Raw genomic sequence first — 10,105 nt, 5'->3', positions numbered from 1 at the left:
AAAGATGGACTGTATTTGTTGACTTTTGATCAAAGTGATTACATGAAATGTAATACTTCTGGTTCTAACGAAATTTCTCTTGCAGGTCTGACCAGTGTGGACACCAGGAAGGTATCTAAGAAGGTCCACAGAGCTTTTCAGCGGGTGTATGCTGATGTGATTGGTCCTCTAGAACCATCTAGGGGCGGTGCAAAATATTACCTTGTGTGTGTTGATTGTTACACTAATTATTCTTGGGTTTATATGATGAAGAAACCGCAGGAAACTTTAGAAAAGTTTCAGGAGTTTTGTGACAAGGTTAAAAGTATGCATGATGCTAACATTGATTGTCTTTTCACAGATGACAAGCCAGTTTTTCTTTTACAGGATTTCCAGAGGTTCCTGGATGGAAAAGGGATAAGACACAAACTTGCTAGTTCCGAAGAAGCATGGAAGAAATGTGTCTGTGTTAGGGTGAACAAAGAATTGCAAAAGGGGATGCATGCGCAATTGCTGAGTTCACATTTGCCACATGATTATTGGGCCGAATCTCTAGCGTCCTATCTTCATGTGTGGTTGAGAAAAGTCTCAACAGAGTTGGGATGTTCTCCTTTTGAGAAGCTGTTTAATAGAAAACCTTCTGTTGCCTATTTCAAGGTTTTCGGGTCTCATGTGAGAACAGAAGCTCCAAGTGGTGTAAAGAATGCCAGAGGCATCTTTGTGGGTTATGAAAAGGGTCTCTACAGAGTAATTTTGTCTGAATCTGGTCAGGTGATTCTCACAAAATTTCTAGAGAGTGCTCCTGAACGGGAGAGAGTGATTGTTCACACTTTTTCCACAGATGATTCTGATGATGATGATGATGAGTTTGATCTTATTGAGTTCAGTGGTACTGATGATGATGACACTGATAGCTCAGACAGCTCAGTTGTCACAGTCATTGAGAGGAAATCTCAAATAATGACTAGACCCTCAGAAGAGGAGGATAAACCACTGATTAAGCTTACTACTGGTTCTCCAGAGTGTTCAGAGGCTGAACCAGAAAGCAGAGAAGAGCAGCAGCTCTTACGAAGATCTGAGAGAGCAACGAAGGGTGTACCACCCAAGAGGTATTCAAAAGAGTTTGCTAACCTTGCATATGTTGCTGTTGTAAACGATCAAGGACAGATTGAAGCTGTGTCTGAGTCAGAGACAAAGGCACAACAGAGAGTTGTTAACCAAAGAAATGTGAAGTCACACAACCAGAGAGGTACATTGGTAAAACCAGTGGCGGGTAGTTCCAAGGGTGGAACTGAAACAACAGGGGAATGTTATAAGTATAACAACTGTTTGTTTTCTTCTCTGGATGACGCTTTGCTCGCGGCACGCATTGATACTTTAGGGGGAGTATGTTACCATAAAGCACCAATGCTGCAGCAAGCAAAGGCTCCAGCAGCTCAGTCAGCTGCTTGTGGCTGGAAAGCCAGACAGGATGTTTGTGACTGTTGCCATGGAAACAAAGGGGCAGTCCAATCCGTACTGAGCACCGGATGTTAGCTCAGTGTGTGTGTCATATGACCTGTACTGGAAGTACATGGGTGGAGTTTCTTCTTGCTGTTGTCGAGTGCAGACATGTTTCTCTGTACTGATATGAGAGACAGAAATAAAAGATGTAAATAGTTATCTGTCTGCTTCTTTCCCCTCTCTGGGGGACACCAAAGGGGAGAGAGGAAGAACGGTGTGTTCCTCTCACACATCTGAGATGAATCGCCGGGACCTCGCCTGCTTATCAGCAGAGTGGAGACGCGGGGAGGTCGACAGGAATATCTGCCGGTGCCTACGCTGTGGCACATTCCTCTGACCCAGGCAGAATTCCAACACAAGCTTCTGCCACAGGTGTGGAAGAAATTCAATTAGTGAACCAACTGCACAGCCATCCCCAGCACCAAAATGAGGAGCTTTCCTTCACCCCATTTTATCTCAATTAATATATTAATTGAGTGAAAGAGCAGTAAGGTTATGCAATGTATGGATAAACCAATTTCCACTGTATATAAAAAGACTATATATATATATCTCAGAACACATTAAAAAGGTAAAGGATCCCTGACAGTTAAGTCCAGTCGTGAACAACACTGGGGTTGCAGCGCTTATCTCACTTTACTGGCCGAGGAAGCCGACGTTTGTCCACAGACAGTTTTTCCAGGTCATCTGTCCAGCATGACTAAGGCGCTTCTGGTGAAACCAGAGCAGCGCACGGAAACACCATTTAACTTCCCGCCGGAGCAGTACCTATTTATTTACTTGTACTTTGACGTGCTTTCGAACTGCTAGGTTGGCAGGAGCTGGGACCAAACAACGGGAGCGCACCCCTTTGTGGGGATTCGAACCACTGCAAGTGCTTGGTAATTTGCAAATGGTCCCATCCCCCCCCCCTTTCTTGCAAAGTTAAGACATCTTGGTCTGGTTGCAAGCTGTTTGCAATTTGAGGTCAGTTTCTTGGTAGTTTTGTCCTGCAATGCAATCAAAATGGGTGGTTTTTAAGCAGTTTGTAAAGAAACAAATGGTACGTTTGTTTGTGCCACAAGATTTGGTTGGTTCTGGTTGAAATGGGTTTCTTTCTGTTAACGTGACTTAAAAATACTTATAATGATGCACACTTGGAGTTTAAAAGCTTTTTAAAGGTTTTGGGCATGGTTTAGCAACCCTTGTTCCTTTCCTTTCTGCTAAACCCTTGAAATAGATACCATATTTTTCTGTGTATTAGACAAGGTTTTTTGACTCAAAAATCATTTCAAAAAACTGGGGTCATCCTATACATGGATAATGGCATGGGGGGGGGGAGAAACAGCGCACCCACCAGCCAGTTGGCAGGAGTGCAATTTCCCCCAATGCCACTGTGCACAGAAAATGATCTAGGGAGTGTTTCCTGCCCACAGCTGTGGGGGGGGGGGAGAAGCTCAACAACTTTGGGCCATCTCCCTTCATTTTCTTAAAATTGTCTCCCCCAAAATACATAGGGACAGATTAAAAAATATGGTAAAAGGTAAAAGTAAAGGAACCCCTGACCATTAGGTCCAGTCACGGACGACTCTGGGGTTGCGGCGCTCTACTTGCTTTATTGGCCAAGGGAGCCGGCGTTCAGCTTCCAGGTCATGTGGTCAGCATGACTAAGCTGCTTCTGGCGAACCAGAGCAGCACACGGAAACACTGTTTACCTTCCCACCAGAGCAGTACCTATTTATCTACTTGCACTTTGAACTGCTAGGTTGGCAGGAGCAGGGACCGAGCAATGGGAGGTCACCCCATCGCGGGGATTCGAACTTCCGACCTTCTGATCGGCAAGCCCTAGGCTCTGTGGTTTAACCCACAGTGCCACCCGTGTCCCTAAAAATATGGTACTTGATCCAAAATGTGTTGGGTTGATTTAATAATAGACATTCATCCTTTGCAGCATCTTTGAGATACATTTCTCTGTTTTGTTTACAACCCGTGTTCACCTGCAATGGTTCCTTCTGTCTCTACCCACTGGAAGGAAGAGCTTGCAACTTACTTCCTTCTTTTTTTCAGATATTTACAGTGCAGTCCTACTCAGGTCTAATCCGAAGCCTCACTGGGTTCCATATGTTGATCCTGAAGTATCCATCCCCAAAAAGGCCTGAAACATAGTTGCAAAACCAATTGGCAAAACTCTTTCTCCTCAAATTCCAGGTGTTTATCTCGGTTTATCACCAACTGTAGCTGAGGCTGTGTTTAAGAACTACATCCCAAATTCTTCTCCACTGCAAAATCAGTCATCTATCCAGTTGTATGAGTTCATTATTTTGTAGTCCCCAACTGCCCTGCAAAACTCTCTCGGAATGGTGATCAAGGTCTGCCTGCAGTAGAAATGATTCATGAACTGCATTCATAAACCCATCTTTCTGTGCTCAGTGATATTGCACCTAGTGAGCCTCATTAATTTGCCTGCAACAAAATAAGTTTTCATTCTAAATGACTCCGTTGATTCAAACATTTTTCTAATTGCTCTGGGCTAAAATGTATCTCTGCTGTTGTCAAGGGCCAAATTAGCCAATCATTCAGAAGGATCATAGCAACAAACAGTGTGATCCTATGCATGTTTACTCTGCAGTAAGGTGTTTAATGGGGCTTTCCTCCAGTATTGTGACCAAGGTTTGGGTCCATTAATAAAACAACACTAGGGTGGGGTCAGGATTGATTGTATACCATGAAGCAGAATGCATGATTGACAAGTGACACTTGTCTTTGCTTCCAGAACATTTTTATGCCTCATAAAAATACTCTGTTCAGCCAGTTATATTTAGACAACTCAAAGGCACCAAATTCAAAGTGATAGATTTTTTTTTTAAAATTTAAAAAAGTAGTCACATTGTGCATTATTTGGTGGTTTGCTATTTAAAACTATCTTCCTTTCTCTGTATATGTCATCCGTATTACAGGGATGATGCTCATTCTACACTCTGTTTAAAGAAATTTCCACAACAACGATTTCCTGCACAGAGATTGCTAGATGTGCAAACTGAGCTATTCCTTCATATGGAAAATCTATGGGATCTATTGAATCTGATATGTAGGAAAGAAAAGTGAATTTTATGCAGCTTCATAAATATTTGTGCTTCTTTGACTTTACAGGCATTATTCATGATCAAGGGACAGTGTACGATTGCTGATACACATACAAATGACTTCCTGAAAGCCCAGGCGCAGGCATTTTCAGTAAATACATGACTCTAATATGAGATAAATTCAGCCGGGCATCAGCAAGAGAAATTATGTGGCATGCTGCTACGAAAAGCTGGTTTAACCTTAACCTAAGTAGCAAATGTTTTAAAGAGGAGTGAAATCAATTGACATGAAAATAAGATTTCCTAAACTGACAGCCGGTATCAAATTTGCTCCTGAATTTCCTGCTGAAGTGAAATATCTATTGGGATTTTGAGGAAAGCTGCAGGAATCCTGATCAAAATAGTGATATTGCTCAAGGAGAAAGAGCGTACACACAGATTCCAGGCAAAGCAAACTTTGAAGTGAGCATTGCGGTTCCCCTCTCAATCAGAAAAGCAAAAATGTATAGGAGTTGGTTTTTCTTGTTGGGGAAAGGTTCACAAAATTTATCTGCGGGTGTGTATAGAGCACACCTTCAACCCGAAATGCAGGTCTTGTTCACAAATCCATGTACGGCATCCAACCTTGCTGCACTTGATTACTCACAGCTCAATTTATGCTCTCACTTCACATCAGCCAAGATGATTGGATATTGGGCTGTTCTTTGCTGCAAAGGCTCATTTCTATAGGAAATTCTCTGCTTGATGTTTCAGCCATAAACTGTAGGATGGGCCAGGGATGGTCTATCCCATTTTGCTGCGGGACAGTGGCACCCTGCTGTTACTGCCACCCCATCAAAGCTTTGCTTACCGGGGGTGGTGCTGCTGTGGTCAATTTCTATACAGTGGTACCTCAGGTTACATACACTTCAGGTTACAGACTTCGCTAACCCAGAAATACTCCCTCGGGTTAAGAACTTTGCTTCAGGATGAGAACAGAAATCGTGCTCCGGCAGTGCGGCAGCAGCAGGAGGCCCCATTAGCTAAAGTGGGGCTTCAGGTTCAGAACAGTTTCAGGTTAAGTACGGACCTCCGGAATGAATTAAGTACTTAACCTGAAGTACCACTATACCACCCTATACCTGGGGGTCTCAGGGTGGTTCAAAGAATAAAATCAAGATATAAAACCACAAAATACATAATAAAGATAAAAACAACAACCCACTACTGCCCCCCAAAACACATTTTATTTTTAAAATAATTTTTATTGAATTTTCAAATTGTAACAACAATTTTTCCACAGATCTTAACTGAACGATTTATATATCCATATTTCTCCCCTAACCCCTCTTTGGCTTCCCCCGTATTTTTGAATTGATTTATTAAACAAATTCTATACCCTGATGGTTTTACCTCTTACATAGTTGTAAAAGTTTAGTCAAAACCTGCCAATGGGTCCAAATCTTTACTGTCTTTTTATATAGTTTATAAATGGTTCCCACTTCTTTTTGAAATCATTGCTGTCTCTCTCATCTATCCCCTCTGTCTGCTTAGCCAGTTCTGCATAGTCCATAAGCTTGACTTGCCATTCTTCCTTTGTTGGCGTTTTCTCTGTTTCCCATACTTGTGCTAATAAAATTCTTGCTGCTGTTGTCGCGTACATAAACAATCTCCGGTTTCCCTCTCTTATATCATGATCTAAAATTCCGAGCAGGAAAGATTCTGGTTTTTTAACAAAGGTTTTTTTCAACATTTTTTTCAATTCATTATATACCATTTCCCAATATTCTTTAACACGTTTTAAAAGGGCATAGGATGCAAACTGGATCAACCAAAAGCCTGGTTAAAAAGGATCGTTTTTGCCTGGCACCTAAAGGTGTATAATGAAGGCGCCAGGCAAACGTCCCTGGGGAGAGCATTCCACAGACGGGGAGCCACTGCAGAGAAGGCCCATTCTCATGTTGCCACCCTCCAGATCTCTCAAGAAAAAAATAGTTTAAACCAGAAAACAACTTCAAACTAATGAGCTAAGGCAGCACTGAAATCCTTGCAAAATAAGCATACAGGAGAGAGATGGCTATATTTCAAATACATTTCCAATAAACGACAATGGCACGGATACATTGTGGTTGTGACTGTGATAAAAGTCTTAGCAGGCTGAGGTAAGTTGTATATCAGAAATGTGTTCTGTGACAGAAGATGTGCACATTGGTGTGTTTGCCTTGGGTTCTGACATGCTTCCTGGGCCACAACATCTACCTGGGTCCCAGGTCATGACACCCATTTATCAGAAGGAACATGAAGTGTAGAGGGTTTGAGGACTGGGACATTCAGAGACAAACCAAAATGCTTGTTTACAAAGCTATTGCACTACCAACCTTACTATGTGCTTGTGAAATATGGACCACATATAAACGCCATCTCCAACTCCTTGAAAGATTCCATCAACGGTGTCTCCAAAAATTTGTACACATCACTAGGGAAGACAGGCAAACTAATACTAGCGTACTGGAAGAAGCAAACATCACCAGTGTTGAAGCAATGATTCTTCAACACCAACTATGTTGGACTGGTCATGTTGTTCGGATGCCTGATTATTGTCTTCCAAAACAAGTAATCTATTCCAAATTTAAACACCGACAACTGGGAAAACCTGGCCTGCGAGCGCTCCAGTTGGAGAACAGCATTTACCAAAGGTGCCATGGACTTTGAAGGTGCTCGAACTCAGGAAGAGAGGGAGAAATGTGCTGAGAGGAAAGCACACTTAGCAAACCCTCACCATGATTCATTCCCACCCAGAAACCTATGTCGCACTATGGAAGGATGTGTGGATCCAGAATTGGCCTCCACAGTCACTTATGGACCCACTGTTAAAACCGTGTTCATGGAAGACAATCTTACTCGGCCATAAGTGATTGCCAAAGAAGAAAGAAGAAGTACTTTTTGACACCCAAGGCAGACAATCCCACAAATTCCCCTCTATGAATGCAGCAGCATAATAATATTTTAATTAGTGCCTAACAACCTGCTGCCATTTCATGATACCGAAAATCAGTAAGTAGCCATCCATAGTAGGGTTAGCCTTTCACAGTTCCCCTGCCTAACCCCAACACACACACAACCAAGGTCAACAAGTAACCTTGGACTCATGTTGCAATCATTTGGCTGGATCTAGACTGATTTGGTTGCATTTATTTCTTATTTAAATTAGTGGAATTTGAGCCCATCTCTAACTTGTCCCTATCATAGGGGCATAGTCTAAATCCAACCCACTTATAGTGAACATGCCTCAGTCAGCCAACCCCAAGAAATAAGAAGCTAAAACATGAGAAAAGGGATACAATTAGCATTTCAGAAATAATAAATTTGGAGATGCATACACAGGGGGAGGGGGATCCAATTTTAATTTCACAGTTAAAAGAGTTGCTATGGTTTTTGAAGTAGAATAACAAATATGCAATTTCTTATTTTTTTTTAACAAAAAAAAAACAAACCACTTCAAAAAAGGCCTTCATGGTCCCTATGACAGTTCAAATCCATTAACAAAATAATGGAAACTTGCTCTAGAAAGAGACACACAGCAGTGTGCATATTCCTTGTGAGGTTGAAACTGAGCACCAGAGATAACAGTTGTGCCCAAGGCAATAAAATGAGAAACACATCCAAAACACAGCCCCCAAAATGGTGTCCGTGTATTTATAGGAGCAGTTACTAATTGTTAATGCAGAGCCCAAGGGGTCCTGTTAGTGTCTATACCTTGCTTGTGGCATGCACTGAACAAAAGGAATATTCATTTCATGGTAACTACCATTCCCAAGCACCTGAATAATACCATAATCACCATCATTTTATACATCAATTTGAAAGCACAGGGCAATGTAAGAAAACACAGCTGATTTCTGCCCCCCAAGAGCTCACCATTTAAATAACAGCGACAGTATGACACAAAGAGGAGAGGAAATTAACAGTAGTAAACAGTGGTGTGTGTTGGTTTATTTATTATTTGTAGGGGAACGGTTAGGGCCAGAAGGAACGGTTAGGGGGTGGGGAGGTGGCCTGATGTTTCACCTCCTTTCCTAAGCTGGGTAGAAGCTTACTGGGTTTTGGAAAGGAGACACCAGGGAAACATTTAGGGTACGAACCTAGTTTCCCCTAGTCCAATGACTGCACGCCACTGGTAGCAAACACAGAGACAAGAGAAGCATGTGGAGAATGAGATCTGCAAAGTATGAATGCCAGGAAATTTGGTGTGAATTGATATAGCCTTGTAAGCAGCTGGCCCAAAGAATACCATGCAAATTCGTCAAGTGGTCAGCTGACCCAAAGGAGCCTCATACAACCTTGTCACTTGACAAGGGGGACTCAGTCGCTTGGGCAGTTGGGCAGTAAAAGCCCTGCCCCTATTTTTCTATATCAGTGGTGTATTTAGGTAGCTGGGGAGAAGGCATGTTTGCTGCTGGACTATCAGAAGTAGAAAGTTTGCTGTGAAAGCTTTGCAGTCCCAAACCTATTTATGTTAGCTGAAGCCATCAGGCAGGATCCATTAAAAAAGTGTTGTTTCCAAATATCCAATTTGCAGCGCCCTTTATTGCCTTGGACAATTTCCCTTTTTATTTTGTCTTCTCTTTTCTCCTAATTCCTCATGCTGTAAAATTTCTTCTCTATCCAACTGGTCATCTGCTGAACTTATATTCTGGTACCCCTCAAAACATTGTATTTGGCCTTATGAACTCTGTTAATTGTGTTTGTGTCCCCATGTATAAGACGTCCCCTATTTGGGGGGGACTACAATTTAAGAAAATGGGGGGGGGGGAGAGAGATCTATCCATGTATAAGATGCCCCCAAATTTTGGACATTATTTTTTACAGGAAAAAAACCTAGTCTTATACACAGAAAAATAGGGTACTTCCCAGAATTCCCTGATTACTTTACAGGACCACCATGTGTGGGGAAAAGATCCTTCTATTTCATTGCATTTCATTGCATTTCCAACATTTGCCTTTTTCTTTTTTAAACATCTTTGCTAGTTTGACAGGTGTTAAGTACCATGTGTAGGTCATTTTCATCATATTTTCTTTTAGTGTGTAACAACACGCCATAAAATTCATATTTATTCTCCATAAATTCACCCATAGCTCATAATTAATATTATGACCCACATCCTGTGCCTACTTAACCAAACTTGATTTCACAAATTCCTCTTTTCCCCCCAGTGGGTCTTGAGCAAATCCAGCAGAATCGGAGCTAATAGAAATGAACAGAGGAATAAATTTGGAGATTAAAAATTTGGAATACATGATTTAGTAGAAAAGTAAAGAAACCAGGAAAAAGGTGGAAGGGAAGTCACCAGGTATTTAGTTGTATGTAGAGATTGATATGAAAGTTGTACAACTGGGGGCATGGAGGGAAGGGGGTGTGGGATGTGTGTTTTTTGTTTCTCTTATAAAAAAGGCATTTTTTTAAAGGTAAATGTTGGAGGGTACAATACGATGTCCCTATTTTCACTGGAGAAATGTTGGAGGGTATGGAGTTATCTGACCCCTGAGCTGTCTGAAGGAAATCCTTTACAGCAGGGGTCAGC

At 41.8% G+C, this 10,105-nt stretch overlaps 1 protein-coding gene across 1 annotated transcript in view; it reads left to right on the top strand.

Annotated features, from left to right (window-relative positions):
* Positions 1-4,528: 4,528 nt before the first annotated feature.
* Positions 4,529-10,105, top strand: part of LOC308593616 (uncharacterized protein) — a gene marked incomplete at its 3' end in the record, with an annotated part of 548,845 nt that continues 543,268 nt past the window's right edge. The window contains exon 1 of the mRNA XM_081206066.1: positions 4,529-4,549. The remainder of the gene's footprint in view (positions 4,550-10,105) is intronic.

The sequence above is a fragment of the Podarcis bocagei genome (assembly GCF_964188305.1).
Source record: "Podarcis bocagei genome assembly, chromosome: 8".
Lineage (NCBI taxonomy): Eukaryota > Metazoa > Chordata > Lepidosauria > Squamata > Lacertidae > Podarcis > Podarcis bocagei.
The sequence above is the reverse complement of the archived record's forward strand: the minus strand, read 5'-3'. Positions and strand labels throughout refer to the sequence as shown.